Raw genomic sequence first — 22,153 nt, 5'->3', positions numbered from 1 at the left:
TATTCAATGACTTCAGCTGACAGGACAAGAAATTACCAAAAAAGGATGTCAAAAAAGCATTAGCCTCGGAAAATTAAGTCCACTATATTCTGGTTTCCAGATGAAAAAGAACTAGGACAGGGAAGAAAAGGATGATGAAGAATAACATATCTGGCCTTGACTAGTGTGGCTCAGTGGGTTGGACATTATCTGGCAAAACAAATCAAAAGGTCACCAGTTGATTCCTGGTCACAGCACATGCCTGGGTTGCAGGCCAGGTCCTGGCTGGGGAAATGCGAGAGGTGGCTGATCGTGTTTCTCTCCCACATCGATATTTCTCTCCCTCTTTTTCTCCCTGTCTTCCTCTCTTCTAAAAACAAATAAATAAAATCTTTAAAGGAAAAAAAAATCACACTCCTGGAGTTCCTCTGCACAATTCTAAAGAATTCATTACCATTATTTATTTAAATCCAATTTCCCCAGGAGAAATTGCTCATCACAAATAAACATCAACAAGTTAGATCTGAAGGAAAAATGAGAGAGAACTTCTGAATGAAGTTCAAGCCTAGTTATCTTACAAGGACAACTACTGTATTTTTTGGACCATAAGATGCACCTAGGTTTTATAGGAAAATAGGAAAAAAAATTTGAAGAAAAAATGTGGTAAAATATTTAATAACATAAATAACAATATTTCACCAATGTAAATGTAAACAGAACTCAACAGCAGCATTAACAACCATTACTCCTCCCAAATTGGGGGGTGGGGTGCGTTTTATAATCTGAAAAATATGGTACATCTCTTTTTCTTAACAAAGATTTTTTTTCTTCATTGAGAAATTTAAGACTTGGATACATCAATAAAACCTATTTCGGGGGGGGGAGGGGGAGTTCAAACCCACAATAGAAAAAGAAAGAGACACTGGGTCATAACAGAACCCAGAGAATATAGTCTGTTAATTGAAAAATTCCAGGTGCTTCATAATTGACCTTTTGATACAAAATGACCTATTAAATTTGCAATTTGTGGTTCTTAGTGTTGAGGTCCATATGTCAAGCTAGGAAGCCTTCAAACCTTGAGCTGAATTCCATGAGGGATTATTTGGCTTTTGCATCCATTTTTCATTGTTTAAGAAGTAGCAGAGCCCCACCTTCTGGGCAGCTTCTTTCTTGGCATGATGTGCCTGTAAAACCGCCATAGCTTTATCCACCTTGGAGCGAAGAGACTGGGGACTCTAGCATGTGCAACAGTGTTGTCAATCTCCAACAGCATTCCCGTAATCTTTCTGACCAAGTTCAAGTGCACAGTTTGGATGAGCAGGAACAAAAGTTCTCCCAGCATTTGCCCCTGCACATGGGTTGAAGGCTGGAGTGCCTGCAGAGGCTGTATGACAGGCAAGGAGAGCATTACCAGTTGGATCCAGATGGCAAAGAGTTGGACAAGGCTCAGGCTGGCATATAGCGCTTGGTATTCATTGGAAACTCTGAGGTCTCCAAGCTTACTGCCAGCTTGGATTAGGTCTCATCTGTGCTAACTTGTTAGGTATGTAATATGGAGGTCTTCCCTGAGCCCATGGAACTGCTGGCACAGAGCAGCCACCAGCTGCAGGTTAGAACTAATTTAAGATGGCACCAGCAGGGAGTGCTCTCATTCCAGCCACTCCTTGCATATACTGGTTGGTCAGGTATGCAGAACCTTTCCCTCTTCCTTCCAAGGGGCCAGGGTGATACACAGTGGCTTGGAGCCCACAGTGCATCCATTCATCTCAGTGACTGCTTTGGTTGCCTCTTTAGGAGAGGAGAAGCAAACAAAGCCAACTCTTTGTAATCTCCCATCCTCCAACATTACCTTAGCCCTGGTGATGGATCCAAAAGAGAAAACTCTTCCCTTAAATTCTCATTATGAATGGTGTCATCCAAGTTCTTAATGTAGAGATTTACTCCCTGAAATCAATGAACTCTCCTGTTTCAGCTGCTCAAATCTCCGTTTTAACTCAGCCTGCCGCCCTACTTTATTCTGTGCACTACCTACAAAAATGACTTTCCCACTGATTTCTTTTCCAGTCATCTTTTCCATAGCCTTGTTAGAATTCTCACATTTTTAGTAACTCACAAAGCCGAAGCCTTTGGATTTCCCACTGGGATCTGTCATGACCTTGGCACTCAGGGTCTTACCAGGCTGGATGAACAGTTCTTTCAGACTCTCATCATCCACCTCTTTCCCAAAGTTTTTGATACACACCCTGTGAACTCCTTGGCTTTGGCTCCAAGCTTGACTTCCTGTTCTTTTAAGACTTGAATATGAAAGATAAGGAGAAAATCTTAAAAGGAACAAGAGAAAAGGAGACAGTTACCTACAAAGGAGCTCCCATAAGACTATCAGCTGACTTCTCAAAAGAAACCTTACAGGCAAGAAGGGGCTGGAAAGAACTATTCAAAGTCAAGAAAGGCAAGGACCTACATCCAAGACTGCTCTATCCATCAAAGCTATCATTTAGAATGGAAGGGCAGATGAAGTGCTTCTCAGATAAGGTCAAATTAAAGGAGTTCATCATCACCAAGCCCATATTATAGGAAATGTTAAAGGCACTTATCTAAGAAAAAGAAGATCAAAACTATGAAGAGTAAAATGACAACAAACTCACAACTATCAACAACTGAACCTAAAAAAAAAAAAGAAAATTAAAACAAACTAAGCAAATAACTAGAACTGGACCAGAATCAGAAATGGAGATCACATGGAGGATTATTGGCAGGGAGAGGGAGTAGGGAGAATGGGCAAAAAGACATGGGGAATAAGCAGCATAAATGGTAGGTACAAAACAGACAGGGGGAGGTTAAGAATAGTATAGGAAATGGAGAAGCCAAAGAACTTATATGTATGACCCATGTACAAGGCTAAGGGGAGAAATGTGGGTGGGAGGGAGGTTGCAGAGCAGAGGAGAATAAAGGGGGGGAAATGGGACAAACTATAATAGCATAACCAATACAATATATTAAAAAATAAAATATAGGATGATGTTTAGGAAAAAAATAAGAATTTTTCTCCATGGTTACAAAAAAACAAAAACAAAAACTGCAAGACCATAGACAAAAGGCTCTCAAAAGCAATATGGCCCTCCCTGGGGTTTGCAATTTTCAGCTAGCCTGGTCCAAACCTCCAAATTAAAAAAAAAAAATTAAAATGGGGACGCCCTCCAAATTAAAAAAATTCTTCAAGAAGCAACCAAACGGTGTCCACATGGCCCCCAGAACACATATCTCTATGAACATAGGCTTTGGGCTCCTGGCAGGTTAAGATTACAGCAGCCAGGGGAAGAACAAGATAAAATATGTGTCAGTGCCAACTGGGTGAGCCCCAGAGACAGGTGTGTGAGGCAGGGGTGGGACTGCCACGTGGAGCGCTGCGCTGCCACAGCAGAGGTGCGTGGAGGTCACCGCGGCTCACCACTGGACTGATGCATGGAGACCGACAGACGCCCAAATGCTTTAGTTTGGCGGCAGGCGCAGGGAGGCCGCAAGCGTGCAAAAGTGACTTCCCCTGGGTCCTCTGAAGAGGATTCAATTTTTCTTTCTTTCTTCCTTTTTTCCGAGGTTTTAAAGCATTTTCAGTTAAAAAAAAACCCCAAAACACTTTTTCTTTAGGTTACTGGTCCGAAAAGCGGAAGATGCGATGCTGGGCAAAGAGAGGCGGCAAGGTGAGCCGCTGCTCCGTTTAAGCTTGTCTCATGTCTATTTGAGTATTAGACCAGGTGAAAGAATCCAAAATGGTAGAGGAAAAGTTTCATCCTCCCCCACAAAAGCTAATGTATCTCATAAACAAAACCCACCTGTGTGCCTTTATTTTCAGGAGAATTAGCTAATTTTATATTGGAAAGTCTTCACAGTAATTTTATAAGGTTGAGAAACATTTGGATGAAGGTCACAATGAACTAAACGAAAACAGGCAGAGTCGGTTATTCGGAGAACGAGTGTATTATTTGGAAAACATAATACATCTATTCTACAAAGGACAAAACACACAGAAGTGAGAGAAAAACAGCAGCGATTAGTTCCTTTTAGTTGTCACATTCTAAACTCTTTCCATCACAAATTTCAGCCTACCTTCCAATACTTATACTAACACTTAGGATCAATATTTGCAAACTATCGTCCTTCAGGATAGTTGGTTAAGGGAGTGGGGTGAGTAGGAGAGGACGAGATTATTACCAATCAGAGAGGGCAGTCCTGGCTGGGTAGCTCAGTTGGAGCATTGTACTGATACACGAGGTTGCACGTTCAATCCCTGGTCAGGGCGCATATAGGAATTAACCAATGAATGCATAAATAAGAGGGACAACAAAAACCGATGTTTCTCTCTCTCTAAAAAAATAAATGAAAAAAAAAAGGGCACAGTGGTAGAGGGGCGTCAGCAGTTAAGGGACACTAAAATACTTATTGATTGCATTATCAAAGGTACATACTTTGTTTTCTTGCAATAATCATTCAAAAGCTTCTTAATGAAGCTGGGTAAGAGCTTTCATGAAGCTCTGAGTATGTGTTTTCACAATGTGGCTAACTGTTAAAGCTGGTAGGAAAAAGCTGTAAGATTCAATTGATAGGATACCGCGATGTCCTAAAATCTTAATGTATCTTGGTCAATATTTTGACTTAAAAGGTTAAGCATATGGGAAGCAGTGGCTCTGTTTTGTGCCACGCAGTCTCCAAAGGGTGTGGGTTTCCTAGTATAACAACAGTCAGACCATATGGTGCTGCTTTCACTGGCAGAAGCAGGACAGAAGGTGCCAAAAATCAAATGTGCAATTTTGGGCCATGAAATGCGATCAATCCCAAATTTAAAACATACAAATTTTCTAAATTAAGAAAGGTCTTTATTTTTTAATTTTAAGGTTTCAGAAAGATTTTACTTTTATAATTCAAGGCTCGATTGTGTAACAGTTCTCAGTTTTTGAGATAAGACAAAGAAACAAAAGATCGGGAATAAGCCTGGCAGCAATTCTCTGAAAAACTTTTTAAAGGATTTAAATAAAACCTCTTTATAGTTATACTATAAAGGTACAATGTATAAAAACAGCTTTTGGAATACTATGTCTTGATAAAATCAAACAAGGGCAGTAGATGTGAGAATATGAATGACAGCTCATCACTGTGATCAACCCTGTATTTCTCTCTAGCCACGTCTCCAAGTTTCTGCATAGTAATGCACCTCCAACTACTCTAACCAGCTGATATAATGTCTGAAGTTACAGCAACATTGGAAACATTCACATGGAACCTAATAGACAAACTCTTTAGCCCTTACAACTCAGTCCTAGCTTTGAATAACTAGGACCAGAATTCTAAAATCAATCATTTCAAATGCTGTACTGAAGCTGTTTCAAAAAAGCAATTTTTGAGCTTCTATTCTTGTCTGAATGCTAGCCTTTCCTCCCAGTCTGCTCCTTTTTCCTGAATCAGGTTAATGACTATAGGTAATAAAAATAGCTTTTAGTCCTGATAAGTGTGGCTCAGTTGGTTGGGTACTGTTCCACAAAGCAAAAGGTTGCTGGTTCGATTTCCAGTCAGGGCACATGCCTGGGTTGTGGGTTCAACATACTGATGTTTCTCTCTCACGTCAATGTTTTTCTCCCTCTCATTCTCCCACCCTTCCTCTCTTACTAAAAATAAATAAGATCTTTAAAAAACAGCTTTTAGTTTGCCCCAAGTTGGCAAAATGCATTTTATGAACTGCTTCATTATAAAGCAAGAAAATTTTAAGGATTAGGCTGAATCTAAAATCACAAGTGAAAACTCCATTTACCTACCCACCCAGTACCTTGCATAACAATAAACACAAATTATCTAGTTAGGTGAATTGTAAACTCAAAAGGGCTCTGAGCTGGCCAACACAAATATGCAAAAACATTCACACAAGCTCCTGTGGTTCTCAAAGTGCATTAATATCAGCATCTGCAAATTCTTGGATCCCCACACTTCACGTACTGAAATCTGTGTTCTAACAAGGCTTCCTGGTGATTTGATGGATGCTCAAGTTTAAGAGCCATGGAGGTAAGGATACTTGGGCCTCTGATATAAGAAAAAAATATGCTAAATATAGGTCATTATTGTAAGACAAGAGAGATATGTTCCTGCCTTGGTGAAGTTACTACTTGTGGGCAGTGGTGCTAGCCATGTAAAGGTTCCTGCAGTAATGACCTTCAAAGCAGCTCACCTTGACTGCTGCTAACACTGATACTGTCACTTACTAGCTATGTGCCCCAGAAGGCAAGAAAACTAAGGCAGCAGCCAAAACAGCTTTTCGCTGGAAGGCCTGATTCTGCCAAGAACCAATCTGTGGGAAGGTACACCTCAATTAAATTTGAACCTTATTTCTTTCATCTCCCCTTTGCCTGCAACAATGTTATCATTAATCTACCATTTGGAGTATGTTATTTATTTATTGGCTTATTAAAAGACATTATCCTATATGCTACTGGCTTGTGAATTATCATAAATTATAATTCCCATAGTGAACTTGTGTTAAATTAATTATTGGCAAAGGCGATTTCAGTTTCTGAGCATAATTTACCTCTAACACAACACTCTTCGTGACAACAACCCTCAGATTCACTTACACTAACTCAGTGTTAAATGTTTAATTTGTGGATAAAAAAGGGAGTTTTAATAAATCATATGTTCCTAACTGAGCAGGTCATGTTGCACAGTCATGCCACAGACCTGTAACTTCTTTAGAGAAAGGTTTTAAGCACTCCCTGTCCATTGTTCTCCTGCATCTAGGTTAACACACCTTTGAAATGCCAAAAATAATACCACTTGAAGGGGCAACCACACTCAAGAGAGCACATAATCTTGTTAACACTTCAGCAACCCAATACACACCATGTTTTTTCCCACCTTCATGTAATCTTCATTAAACTCCCTCCTTAATTCCAATTGCATAGAAGAAATGGCAAACTACTATTCATGGAGCATTTGAGATCTTGCTTCCCAGCCATTGTTGTCCGTTTGGGCTCAATACATTCTTAGAGAAATTTTCTACAATTTTGGATGTTTCCTAAGTTGACATTTGCTTAGTACAGCATGGGAGGATTCTCAAGAAGCCCTCCCAGGACCACCCTGAGGACCGGGACCCGGGGCCAGGGACCAGCAAGAGCCCATCGTGCCCTGCTGACTCCCCACTTTGCACCAGGGGAACGTGGGTGAGTTTTCTCTGGGAGTCCAGGCCTCCTTGCTCTAAGTATCAGGTCCATGACTTTACCTGAATTGTTCCTAGAAAATCCTTGAGGTGGATAAGGGTTGAGATTACCCAGGGAAAGGGAAAAGAAATGGGCCGCTGCTTTTAATTGTACCTTTTTACTGGATTGCTTACTGAGAATATGAATAAACACTTCGCTGGTTAAATGAGAGGCTGAACTCTGTTTGGCCCTGAAAGAAAGGACACTTGCTTCCCCAACTTCAACAGCTGGAGAGCTGGTGGCAGCCTTGGGATTTTGTGAAAGGCAGCGCACCCTGGAATGGGTTCACCCTGCCTTGCTCTCCCCCACCTTCATGTAATCCTCCTTACATCCTCCTTAATCTCAAATGCACAAAAGAAACTGCAAAACTGTTACTGTCTGGAGCACCTGAGATCTTGCTCCCTGGCATATGTCGTCAGTTTGGCTCAAATAAACTCATAAAAATTCCCTACCAGTTTGGACGTTTCTTACATTGACATAGCTTAACATTACTAGTTATGTAAATGGCAATTTTCTGGAACATTCTTTAAAATAGATATAGACTTCACAGCATTTTCAACTCCAGTGCATTCTGCCATTAGCTGGTCTTCTTGTGGTTGCTAACGGCTGAGGTTCCACTATGGACTCAAAGTTCATAATTTGGTAAAAATTTAGCACTTTTTAAAGTAGCCATCTCTTATGTCTCACATATACAAAGATAAAAATTACTAATACAGGTTATCACATCTGCCCTACAAATTCCCAGCATTGACTAATTAAGGGATTGTTAAATATCCTCAACCAAAGCACATGCATCCAACATTCTCAACCACAGCAACACGGTTCACGACGCTGGTAAATCTGACGGAAGTCTCTAAGACCAGGCGCAGCACAAAGGAGTCACCTACAGGAGGCACTTGGGGAACACTGCTGCATACGTCAGTCCTGGGGGAAATAAAACAATCTGCACAATTTTTCAGTATTACTTACACCCTACTTTGTTCCGAAATGATTTAAGACAGAATTTCTTCAATAAATGAGTTGAGACTCCTACACTTTTCTCAACATATTAATTAAATCATGGGGAAAATGAATAGTCAAGAAACGAACAAAGTTATGGACAGGAACTTCGGTAAAGTGTATGAATGAAAGTATCTTTTAATGATGTATCTTATTAACATTCATTTCCTCAATTTGCAAATTCAGTGACGTCATTGTGACTTTAGCTCTCTGCTCAACAGTGGACTTATTGTTAGATATCTAAATAAAAATGAGATGCTAGTATAAAAAGTTGTAACCTCCTTCAGTTTATTTCATAAAATTTTTGTGGTGAAATGGAAAAAACCACCAATAAGAACTTTAAAAAGTCATTTACAGCTAGCTTAGAAGTACAACTAGATGGATTACTCTCAGAAACTGATCATAATGACCACTGTGGCGGTTTTAAAAATGTTCACAAATTACAGTTTTTCCTTCTTTAAAAATAGATCAGGTCACCAAACTCCCCAAATCATAATCTTGTTTTTGTTTAGTGGCTTTGTTCCAGACTGACAAAACATAAAATAGATCAATCATTTGTGATAGGAAAGGATCCACAACAGAGGAAAAAAACAAGAAAGTTTAAACTTAGTACACATATCCTTTAAATTGACAACTCTACCAGTACATTTAAAATGTGATTCCATTCTCTCTTTTAAATATTCTATTTATTTAAAATCGATGCACAAGAGACACATCAATCAGTTGCCCCTCACATGCCCCCAGCCAGGGACATGACCTGCAACCCAAGCATCTGCCCTGACTGGGAACCAGACCTGCAACCGAACCTTTCAGGTTGCAGGCCAGCGTGTAATCCACTGAACCACACCAGCCAAAGCTGTGATTCCATTCTTTAAAGAATGATTTGCAACTATTTTTGTGTTTCTGTGTCAAATAACAAGGCATAACACCAAGACAACTGTTAATAAATGTGTGTTAATCAGTTTCTGTAATATAGTGCAGCACTAGCAAAATTTTCAGACTGCAAAGGATGGCGAAAGAGGTCTCCTGCTAGCTCCTCCTTCAATGGCAGAAACCAGGATGACTCCCAGGATTTCTCTTACTTATTTCTGCTAACTAATGACCTTGGTTTGGAATATGTAAACCCATATCTGTATTTTGCTTTGGAATATCAGACTTTCCAAAACATGGATTGGTAACAGATTAATGTTATGTTTCCCTTAAGCTAATTATTAAAATGTGCTCCCATTTCTGAATACAGGTTGGCCAATGGCTCAGCAACAATTAGGCCAAGATTTCTGTGGGAAAAAATAGTCACCGATTCATACAGGGACAGTTATAAGCTGGTGATAATTCACCTACTTTATATTATACTACAGTAAGGGTTAATTCTGAATTTCTAAATCACACACACACAAAAATCCCTTTTGCTTTTACTACAAGAAAGCAGAAACAATCCAGTAGGAGAAAAGCAAGATGGTAGAAATAAGCAAAAATAAAAATCTATTGATTATTTCATCGTTTTATAAAACCTGACTTTGGATACTAGAAGTTCTTTACTAGAAAGTTTAAAATTTTTTACTAGGAGAATTTTGAACTTCCTATAGGAAAAAATCTTGACTTAAACTTCATATGCTCTAACATGGAAATCCAAGCCCAGCTCTTGATGTCTGGGCGGGAGATACTGTGGTGCAGCTATTTAACACAGGAAACAAAGAATGGTAGGGCAGTGGCAAAAGTGGGGGGTGGTGAACAGATCTTATTTTGTTGAGGAAATAAAATGCAAGTTTCCCAAGCGTCATTTACTTTTTTTTGCTTTTATAGAATGCTAATAACATTCCTGACTAGATAAAATTTAAAATTATTATTTTTAATGTAGGGAGATATGATTGCAGAGGTCAAAAGCTGTTTAAATTAGCAAAATGAAACTTAATTATTATAAATTTCTAAGGTTACTGATGAGGACCAACAGCTGGGATCTATAGTTCAGGTTCTGAAACACAGGCACTGACCTCTTGGATGAGAGAGACAGAGAAAAAGAGGGCCGTGAGAGGGAGAAAGAGAAAGGGACGGAGGGATGGAGAAGAGGAGGGAAGGAGGAAGTGGGGGACAGGAGATGGAGACAGAGGCAGAGACAGAGACAGATCTTTTTGTCTGTTTTTTTTTTTTGGTGGGAGGAACACAGTAAGTTCAATTACTTGTGTTGGGAACATCTCCCTTGGCTGTAGCCTGGTTCACAGTTGTTTCAGTGAAGTCTGCGAAGCCAGCTCTTTAGAATGTGAAATGAACAAATTGAGAGGTATGTCTGTATTCTAATAAAAGAAGTAAATTAAAAAAACCTTACAGTTTCTGCCCTGGCTGGTGTGGCCCAGTGGATTGAGTGTCGACTTACAAACCAAAGGGTCTCTGGTTCAATTCCCAGCCAGGGCACATGCCTGGGCTTCGGGCCAGGTCCCCAGTAGGGGGGTGCACAAGAGGCAACCACACATTTATGTTTCTCTACCTTTCTTTCTTGTTCCCTTCCCTCTCTCTAAAAACAAATTAAATCTTAAAAAAAAAGAAATAGTAAAGCATAATGTGCTGAAAATGTTGCTTATTTTCTTCCACCTTTAATATTAAAATGGCTGCACAAAAATTCACCAGTTTTGAAAAATCTTTTTTAATGCATGCTGATATGACAGTTGCCACAATACAATCTAATAAAATTTTTTCAAATGAAGGTAAAGACAACTAAGCGCTACGAGAGTCATCTTATGGAAAAATAAACAAACTTTTTGGCCAACTCAATACATACTCAGCTGCTTATCAACTATCAACTATAAACATGGAACACACATACCCTCCTTATAAATAGATTCCAGATTTCAAACACATCTCTAACAGATTCTAGTTATTACTTCTAGTTCTTCTTGCATTTGCATCATTAAAATGTAAGTTTTAAATGTTTTTGATGGTTCAATTTTGTTAAAAACAGAATTATCTCTTCTTTCTCCAAAATTGCAAAACATTTTCAAATATTAACAAAAGCCAAGGAATAAATCCAAAGAATATTTTCAATTCTATATCATTATTTCCTTCTATTCACCTCTGCATATACACTTGACTTCAGTATTTGTCCACTTGTTTAGGAAATTTTAGTACAAAACATAAAAGATGTACAAACACTGTCACATAGTCTCCTAGCAGAAGGAGACGTTCTAGGTGCTTGCCACAAAATACTGCGTAATGAAGGCCTTCTTACTGAATGACTAATTAGATGAGAATAATATATTTCATTTTCATCCTTAGAAAATATTTGTTCACCATAAGTAACTTGTTCAGAAAGCTGATCTACGATGCTGCCATCTGAAGACCCAGGCTAACATGCTGCTTCCGTACCGTCGGAGTACAGACCAGTGCTGCCCAACAGAAGGGCAGTATGAGCAACACATGTAATTTTTTACATTTTCCAGTAGCTACACTAAGAAAAGGTGGGGGGGGGGATGTGAAATTAATGTTAATATATTTTATTTAACCTAAAATATCCACAATGTTATTTCAACAATGTAGTCAACATCAAAAATTGAAATAATTTACATTTCTTTTCTCTCTCCAAGTCTTCGAAACCCATGCACGGTTTATAATTAAAGCACAATGCAAGTGTGCTTTGTAAGTGCTCAATAACCACACATGGCTGACAGCTACCGTACAGGAAAGCATAAGTCTAAGGTGCTGCTATTTGTCTTTTCCCATTTATTTTCTAATACATATAATAGTGAAATATTTTCTTCTGTCAATGTTCTTCACTTTGCCATTATGGGCAGGAAATGAAAAATTCTGAATTTGCTACTGTGTTCAATCAAAGCTTCAAGCAAACTACAAAGATGGTGTCTCAGAATTCCAAAAGGGTTCAATGCATCCGTACAGTCACTGCAAAGACAGAAAGTGAGTTTCTGTTTTTTGAAAAACTTCTAAAAACAAATAAAGGTCATCTTCACAAATATTTTTCAAGAAAAAAAAAACAAAGGCAGCAAAATCTCGGACATTACTCATAGGAATATTTTATCAGATATATCTCCCGAAGCAAGGGAAACAAAAGAAAAAAACAAATGGGCCTATATTAAACTGAAATTTTTTTGTACAACAAAGGAAATCATCAACAAAATAAAAACACAACCCACAGAATGGAAGAACATCTGATAAGGGGTTAACATCCAGAATTTATAAAGAACTTACAAAACAACACCAAAAAACCAAACACGTCATGTAAAAAGTGGGCAAAGGATCTGAATAGACACTTCTCCAAAGAGGACATACAGATGGCCAATAGACATTTGAAAAGATGCTTAACGTCACTAATCATCAGAGAAATGCAAATTAAAAGCACAATAAGACACCACCTCACACCTGCCAGAATGGCTGTCATCTCACACCTGTCAGAACAGCTATCAGTCAATAAATCAACAAACAACAACAAGTGCTGGTGAGAATGTGGAGAAAGGGGACCCCTTTTGCACTGTTGGTAGGGAGGGGTGCAGACTGGTAAAACCATTGTAGAAAGCAATATGGAGATACCTCAACATATTAAAAATGGATCTGCTTAGCTATCCCACTTTTGGGAATATATCTGAAGGAACCCAAAATACCAATTTGAAAGAACGTGAGCACCCTTATGTTCATATCAGCACTACTCACAATTGCCAAGATAGGGAAGCAGCCCAAGTGCCCATCACTAGATGAGTGGATAAAACTATGGGACATTTACACAATGGAATACTGCTCAGTCAAAAAAAAAAAAAAAAAGGATAAAATTTTACCCTTTGTGACAGTATGGATGGACCCAGAGAACATTATACTAAGTGAAATAAGCCAGTCAGAGAAAGACAAATACCATATGATTTCACTCGTATGCGGTATCTACCAAACAAACTGAACAAGGAAGCTGGGGAAAGACTCATAGATGTACAGCAGGATGACAGCTGGGTGGGTGGGGGGTTAGGGGTGGAGGGACTGAGCAAAAAGAGAAAAGGACTCATAGACATTGACCACAGTGTGGTTGATTGCTGGGGGAAGAGAGTATAATGGGATTACATGGTAATGGAAAAAAATACAATTGATTAAATTAAAGAAAAAAAAACCAAAAACAAAAAACTAAGACCAGATCCAGTGGATCTTTATAGTATAAAACTTAAAGAAATAAGACAAACCTGAAAAACATCTTCAGGAAATAGGAAAATATAAAAAGTGATCTAGCAGATTAGAACTAGAAGACTGTTAAAAAATAAAGTTGGAAGGCTCATACCTACTTCAAGACTTACTATAAAAGCAACAGTACTTAAAAGTGTGATATCGATAAAAGCATAGACATAGAGGTAAAAGGAATGAATCCATGCATGTGTTAAAATTCACAGATTGCACACCAAGCCCCCCCAAAAAGCACAAATTTTACTGAACATAAATTGTACCTTAGTTAAAAAAAATTGTGAATTATGTTTAATTTGGTTAAAAAAAGTACAAAAGTTAAACAGCTGGGCATAACTAAAGAAAAAATTAGTAAACTGGAAGGTAAATCAAAAGAAATTATCCAGAATGCAGTATTTAGAAGATGTTAAAAGATATGGAGGCTTTCAGTGCAGCAGCCATTGAGGAGCAGCAGCCATGGCTCTGCACTACCCCACGACCGTGGGTCTCAACAAGGGCCACAGGAACATGGACAAGCTTAGCCAACCACTGTGAATGCCCTCACTAAACTCACCAAGTTTATGTGGGGCATAATCTGAGAGGTATGCAGGTTTGCCTCATACAAGCACAGTACTTTGGAGCTGCTTAAGGTCTCCCAGGACAAGCTGGCCAAATTCATCAAGAAATGAATGAGGACACACATTCATGCCAAGAGGAAGCAAGAAGAGCTGTGTAATGTCCTGGCTGCCAAGAGAAAAGCAGTTGCCAAGAACTGAGCCCCCATCCTTCCCACTCTGTGCATAATAAAACCTTTACAGAATTAAAAAAAAACATAGACATGGAAAAAGAGCAAGAAATCTAACTTAACTGAAGTTCTAGAAGAAGAAGTAGAGAAAGAGTAGGGGCAGGGGCTGACAGTGGCTAAGAATTTTTCAGAAAAGATGAAAGATAACAAATCAAAAGAAATTCAATAAAGCCCAAGCCAGGTAAATAAAAGTAAGTTCATACCTAATCAAATCAAAGTGAATGAGAGAACACAAAGAAAGAAAATCAGAAAAGAAACAATAGGAATTAACTGACTACTCAAGAGCAACAGTGCAAACCAAAAAATAGTGGAAGGAAGAAAATGTGCTAAAGCAAAAAAAAGTATTACAACCTAAAATTCTATACTGTGATAAGATATTTTTGTATATACTGTGATAGATTTTTAAGGCCATAAATCCCTCTCACTTTATATGCATACCCCTTTGAATGTGACATTGTCACTTCTCCCATCAACAGATGGAGCTTAATTCCTCCACCCCTTTGGAATCTGGGGTTGGTTGGCCACCTTAAGTGCTTTGGTCAGTCAAACATTAGCAAATATAATAGCAGAGGCTTGAACTTGCTTGGCATTTCTACCTTGCTTTTTGAACCCAGCCACCGTGTGAAGAAGCTTAAGCTAGTCAGCTTAATGCTGACAGATATGCTGTCTAGTTTCATGTCTCACCCTCACAAACTACCAGTAATAGAAGTGAGGCCATGTGAGACTATCCAGATGCCACCTGACCTGACAAGTGGCTACAGATACATGAATGGGCCCAGCTGATACCATGTAGACCAGAGACAAGCCATTCCCCTGGGCCTTGCCCAAATTGCTGACCTGTCCAAACTTATGGACAAATACTTGTTTTTGTGACATTAAGTTTGAGATGATTTGTTATCCAGAAATAGATAACTGATACCTAGATCTATCAAAAAATATCTTTTGAGAATAGGATAGAATAAAGACATTTCCAAACAAACAAAACCTGACAGCTAGCCACCTGCAGATACCTGCTAAAAGAAATTCTAAAGACTGTATTATAGGCAGAAGGAAAGAGATTCCACATGGAAGATCAAAGATGCAAGGTATGAGAATAAAAAAAGAGCTAAATGTGTAGGTAAATCTATGAAAACACTGCTTTTATAATACAATAATAAAAGTACCTTAAAGGATTAAAAAATCACCCTGGCCAGGTAGCTCAGTTGGTTAGAGCATTATCCCAATACACCAAGGTTATGGGTTCCATCCCTAGTCAGGGCACAGACAAGAATCCATCAGTTGAATGCATAAATAAGTGGAACAACAAATCCATGTCTCTCCCTCTCTCAAATCAATCAATAATTTTTTTTAATTAAAAATAAAACCAATGCTAGCAACCACTTCCAGACATTCTGATTTAATTTACCTGGGACATCTGGGTATTGATATTTTTTAAAAAATCACCTTACCTTGGTTAGGTTTAAACCGCTAGGTTTAAAAATGAAAAAACAAACAAACTGATGCCTGTTAGATATATAGTTGGTACTAACACCCACCTTTCTCCTTTTACTTGGCTTGCCTTTTTTGAAGTTACTGACATATGGTTCTCCATTGAAATAAGCTTAAAAAAAAAAAACCTTATTGTCTCTATAATACAAAATGGCTCACTAAAGGCTAAAAAACAATTACTTGGGAGACAATATATATTTTTTTAAATTACATTTTATTGATTATGCTATTATAGTCCCAATTTTCCCCTTTTGCCCCCCTCTACCCAGTACTTACTCCCTACTCCCTCAGGCAATCCTGACACCTTTGTTTATCTCCATGGGGTCAGGTGAGTACATTATTTGGCTACTCCATTTCCTGTACTGGACTTTATATCCCCATGGTTATTCTGCAACTACCTATTTGTACTTCTTAATCCCCTCACCTCTTCATCCATTCCCCCACACCCCTCCCACCTGGCAACCATCAAAACTCTCTCTGTATCTGTGACTCTGTCTCTGTTCTGGTTGTTTGCTTAGTTTATTAGATTCAACTGTTGACTGGTATGTATTTATTGCCATTTTACTGTCAATAGTTTTGATTTCCTTTTTTTAAGCATTTAATTTTTCATATTGCTTTTAAAGATTTTATTTATTTATTTTTAGACAAGCATGGGGGTGGAGAAAGAGAGAGAAGCATCAGTGTGTGTTTGCCTCTCACATATCCCCTACTGGAGACCTGGCCCACAACCCAGGCACATGCCCTGACTGGGAATTGAACCTGTGACCCTTTGGTTTGCAGACTGGCACTCAATCCTCTGAGCCACACCAGCCAGGGCTTCTTCTTTTTCCTAAGTAAGTCCCTTTGACATTTCATATAATGGTTTGGTGATGATGAACTTTCATTTTTTTCTCGTCTGGGAAGCTCTTTATCTGCCCTTTGATTCTAAATGATAGCTCTGCTGAGTAGAGCAATCTTGGTTGTCCATCCCTACTTTTCATGACTTTGAATATTTCTTGCCAATCTTGTCTAGCCTGCAAAGTTTCTTTTAAGAAATCAGCTGACAGTCTAAAGGGAACTCTCTGCTTTTCAGATTCTTTATCTTTAACCTTTGGCACTTTAATTATGATGTGTTTTAGAGTGGGCTGTTTGTATACAACTTATAGTAACAATTTAGGATTTGCTCCTTGTTCTCTGTTAAAACTAAAAGAATAAATAAGATGCAATTTGGGGAGGTTTGGGGTGTTTGTTTATTTGCTTTAAAAAAACTAATCAGACCTAATAGCAATAAATCTGACCTCTTTTTAAATAAACTATTTACTGTATCAGTATGATGATGATCCTGATTGATGAATGAGACTGAGATAAGAAGGAAATGGACCAAAATCAATGTCATTAAAGTAGTTAAAAGCTTTCTGTAGAACTCAGTCAATTAATGCCATATTCTAAAGCTACTGACTTGTGTGAATACTGTTTGTGGTGCCGCGTAGTCTATTTTATCCTATTTAGCTTTGTAGGATTTCTCCTATGAATTTCAATTTCAGAGGTGAATACAGTTAAGTGTGTTTCATGAGGACTAAATTGTTTGTAAGAAATCAATACATGTCTAATTTTTTTTAAAAACAAGAGGATGGCGTATTTTATTTAAAAATTAGGTAAATACAAGAATAAAGAGTTAAATAAGTTGAAAGCTGAGAGATCTAAAAGAAGAGGTTCAAGTTTTCCATTATAAACCTTGCAGCACCCTAAATTTTAAAGCTATGTATTAATACTATATACACATTGCTTGAATAAAAATAGAAAGGGAAGACACTAAATGCATATGCCTGTCAGGACATATGGTGTCTACGTGAGCAGGTTCTGAAGATACATTCCTGTTCTACTCTGCTGTGACACACACACACACACACACACCTGATCTAAAAATACTGTTTCTTCTTGTTGTTGTTTTGGTTTGGTTTTCATTCCCCCAAAATACCACTTGCATAGAGTCATCCTGTTAAAATAAAGTTTAAGAAAAGACCTATGAAACAATGTTCTTTTCTAAGATGACATGGTCTTATAAGGCATTTCAGTAACCTTTAGTTGAAAGTAGGTAAATGGGTTCTGAAAGTTCTGCATTTATTAAGAGCCAGCTCTTAATAATTCACATAAATGGGTTGGAATCCTGAACCAGAGAGTTCAAGGCTGCCCCAGGAATGTTGAGTAGCAATCACACACCAGGATTTGAGAAACGAAATGTACAAACTTCTAAAAACTCAAGAGATCTTCATTTAACGATATTAGCATAACTCTTCCAGAATAGTTGAATCCCATGCTGCACCATTTTTGAAAACACAGGTCTAAATCCTACAGCCTATTTGCTATTAAAGAGCTAAACCAAAGAACTAAATTGAAAATGTGCTCCTAATGAGGATTTGAACAAATCCCAGAGAGGCTTTTTTGGGTCTCTCAGGAAAATGGGAGATAACTGAGTAGAAGAAGAGCAACAGTTCATCACAGAAAGTCCTTGAAAACCAAAGCCATACCAACAATTAATGCAATGAGGTTTTTGTTTCATAATCTGTTGCCAATTAAAAAATTTTAAGTACTGTTAAATGTCTAGATTTTTCCCCTTAAGAGAATCAGACTTGCATGTCACAGAATGAGCAGTCTACTGACTAAGGAAATGCCTTCTGTATTACTTCAGCATGTTCGCTTTTAGAGCAATTCCGTTAGGGGGGGATTTTTCTGCCAGGTTACATCGCTCAGCAGTGGTACCCGAGGAGCCATCTATCAACAGGTGTTTGAAAAACCAACTAATGTTGGTGAACAATGAATTCTCCAAAACTTCAAGAATTTTTTCTTTCCTTTTTAGCTTATGTGCTGCTGGTACAATAACAAAAGCCAACAAATGGGAAGAAATTCCACTTCTAATAATAGTACCTCCAACAATATGAAACTACCGAAGCACAAGATTATTCACTAGAGTATTGTTCATAACTGCAAAATATGGGAAATAGCTTAAATATTCATGCAGAGTGCTTGAATAAACTAAGGAAGATCTCTATGAATTGATATAAAGTGATTTCCAAGACATAATGTTTAATGAAAAAAAGCAAAGTGCAAAAGAGTATCAAGTATGCTACCTTTTGAATAAGAAAAAAAAGGAGAAAGCCCTGGTTGGGTGGCTCAGTTGGTTGAAGCATCATCCTATTCACCAAAAGATTGGGGGATCAATCCCCAGTCAGGACACATACCTAGACTACAGGTTTGGTCCCCAGTTGGGGAGCATATGGGAGGCAGCCAACTGATGTCTTCTCTCTCCCTCTCTCTCAAAACAGTAAAAATATTCTCAGATAAGGATCTAAAAAAGGGGGGGGGGACAAGAAAATATACATGTATCTGCTCACTTGTACACAAAGAAACAGAAAGTATAAACTAAGAGTTGAGGCTAACTACTCTAAAAAGGGGAAGAAAACCTGGATGGAAGGATGGGAATGGGGTAAAAGGTGTAGCAAGGAGGAAACTGTAGAACCTTGTTAGTTTTACTGACTTAAATAGTTTAAAATATCACAACAAGAAAAAATGCTAAAGAAACTCCGAAACAACTCTTCTTAGATCCACTGGAGAACGAAAGTCACAGGCAAACCTCTGCCCCCAAATTGGAGAGACTGGCAAGTTCAGAGAATCACAGCTCACTGGAAGCTGAGGCCCAGGAGCAAAAGCCCACTGCTGGAGCAGTGCCCACAGGACCACTTACCTGTAACTGACAACTGCTCCAGACTCAGTGTGGACAACCTGAGAGTTAAAACCCCAGGGGAATGAATAATCCAAAAAGGAAATTAAGTGAACAATTTCATTCATACTAGCATCAAAATGAAACAAATACCTAGGAATAAACTTAACTCTGGAGGAGAAAGATTTGTACATTGAGAACAAAATGCTATTAAAAGAAATTAAAGAAGATACAAATAAATAAAACAACATTCCATATTCAAGAACTGGAAGACTTAACACTGTCAATACAATCCCCTAAGAGATCTACAGACTGAATGCAATTTCTATCAAAATCCTAACGTCATTTTTTGCAGAAATAGAAAAACCCACCCTAAAATTTCAGAAAGGATCTCCAGGGACTCTGAATAGACAAAACAATCTTTAAGTCTGAGGTCTCACTCACATTTATTGATTTCAAAATTGATTACAAAGCTATAAAATCAAAACAGTGTGGCACTGATGTAAAGACAAACATACAGGCAAATGAAACACAATATAGAACCCAGAAACAAACTTTGGCATATACAGGATGGGGCAAAAGTAGGTTTACAGTTGTGAATCTGCAAAACACAGAAGTTATTATTCTTGTATTATTTATTAATTACTGTATTATTTTCCATATGAAAACCTGTAAACCTACTTTTGTCCCACCCTGTATATGGTCAAATGATTTTTTACAAGGGTGCCAAGATCATTAAATGAGGAAAGGATAGTCTTTTCAACAAATACTGGAAAAAATGAATATTCAAATGCAAAAAAATGAAGTTGTACACTTATCCTATAGTGTATACAAAATTAACTCAACATGAGTCAAAGACCTAAATATAAGGGCTAAAACTCTTAGAAAAAAAGCATACGGGAAAAAAACTTCAGGAAACTGAATTTGGCAATGATTTCTTGGATGTGACACCAAAAATACAAACAAAAGAAAAAATACATAAAATGGACAACACCAAAATTAAAAAGCAACCCATGGAATGGGAGAAAATATTTGCAACTCATTCATCTGATAAAAAGTTAATATTCAGGATATATTAACTCCTATAATTCAATAACAACAACAACAAAAAAATCTCACCTGATTTAAAATTGGCAAAGGACTTAAATAGACATTTCTCCGAAGAAGGTATACAAATCAGTAATAAACACATGAAAATTGATGCTCAACACCACTAATCATTGGGGAAATGTAAATCAAAATCACACAAGATGCCACTTTATATCCATTAAAATAGTTACTTTTTAAAAAAAGAAACAAAAAGCAGAAAACAACAGTGCTAGAGAGGATATGGAGAAACTGAGACTGTGTGCTGTTGGTGGGAATGTAAGACTGTGCAGCCACTGTGGAAAACAGCATAGTGGTTCCTCACAAAATTAAGGACAGAATTACTGTATGGTCCAGCAATTCCACTTCTGAATTTACCCAAAAGAATTAAAAGCAAGGTCTCAGATATTTGTAGATCTATGTTCATAGCACAACATTATTCACAATAGTCCAAAGGTAAAAACAACCCAAATTTCCACCAGCAAATGAATAAACAAGATGTGGGTATGTACTATATATAATGGTATGTGTATATATACACTGTTCAGCCTTTAAACGGAATGAAATTCTGATACATGCTACAGCATGGTGAACCCTGAAGACATTACGCTAAGTGAAATATGCCAGACACAAAAGGACAAATATTGTATGATTCCACTTATATGAGGTACTTGAGTAGTCAAATTCAGAGGCATAAATTAGAACCGTGGTTCCCAGGCACTGTGGAGAGGGAGAATGGGGAGTTACTGTCCAATGAGCATGGGATTTCAGTTTGGGATGATGGACAGTTCTGGAGATGGATGATGGTGGTGGTTTCAAAACAATGTGAATGTACTTAATTCATTCTGAAATACATACCTAAAATGATTCAAACAGCAAATTCCATGTTATATATATATTACCACAATAAAAATTGTTTAAAAAATGGATGGCATACGTTTTGTGTTGTTTTTGAACTTGTATGATACTGGTAAAATAATAAAACAAAACAAAGAGTGAGGTAGATGCCAAGTTTGAAAACAAGTTATACAAAACCAGATACTGTTTGTTTCCACTGGTGGCAGAGAAACTTAAAGTAATTAAGTTGTTAATTACTCACAGTCAGTAGAAAGTTACTTTCTTTTTTTCCAGCAAGGATTTTTGAACACACAAGAGGCACTGGGTTAGGAACTGGGGAGACAATGTGTTGCTCTAGGCCTGCTTACACTCAGAGCCCAAGAGACAAGGTGTTTCTAAACAAACTCACTATTAGACGACACACTGATCAAGTTTAGGCATATAAGATTTATTGGAAAACTTCTAGCTGGATCCAGAATGTTCACTCTTTGTAATCAACGTTCTGCATTCTTAAGGCTACAATTCTTCTTTATGATAACTACTTATGGTGCTTCTCTTAACTGTTTTGGATCTATTCCAGAATGACATTTAAACCATCTTTGGTCTACTTTCCTTGAGCCTTCCCAGGCTAACTAAACATTATTTTGAGGGCACAAAGTCCTAAGGGTTTGGCTCCAACCCAAAACTACCTTGTGATATTAATCAAATGGTGACAATTTAGAAAGTGGCTACACAATTATTGTGGACAATAGGGCTAAACATCTCTATTCACTTTTGCTGAAATGTAACTGCAGAGTGAAAAGGTTCTGAGGAAGGAAAAAAAAGAAAAGCAGAACATCTTTACTCTGTGAATCATAAGTGAAACCTGAAATAGCAACTCTCTTGGGA

General features: G+C 37.9%; 1 protein-coding gene and 1 pseudogene across 1 annotated transcript in view; both read right to left on the bottom strand.

Annotated features, from left to right (window-relative positions):
• The window catches only part of GLG1 (golgi glycoprotein 1), a 108,220-nt gene that overhangs the window by 68,329 nt on the left and 17,738 nt on the right, over positions 1 to 22,153 (bottom strand). The window lies entirely within an intron of this gene.
• Positions 1,661 to 22,153, bottom strand: part of LOC123806093 — a 34,643-nt pseudogene continuing 14,150 nt past the window's right edge.

This window comes from Phyllostomus hastatus, unplaced genomic scaffold, assembly GCF_019186645.2.
Source record: "Phyllostomus hastatus isolate PE091 unplaced genomic scaffold, TTU_PhHast_1.1 phas_scaffold_345, whole genome shotgun sequence".
In the NCBI taxonomy this organism is placed as follows: domain Eukaryota; kingdom Metazoa; phylum Chordata; class Mammalia; order Chiroptera; family Phyllostomidae; genus Phyllostomus; species Phyllostomus hastatus.
This window is presented reverse-complemented; position numbering and strand designations above follow the sequence as displayed.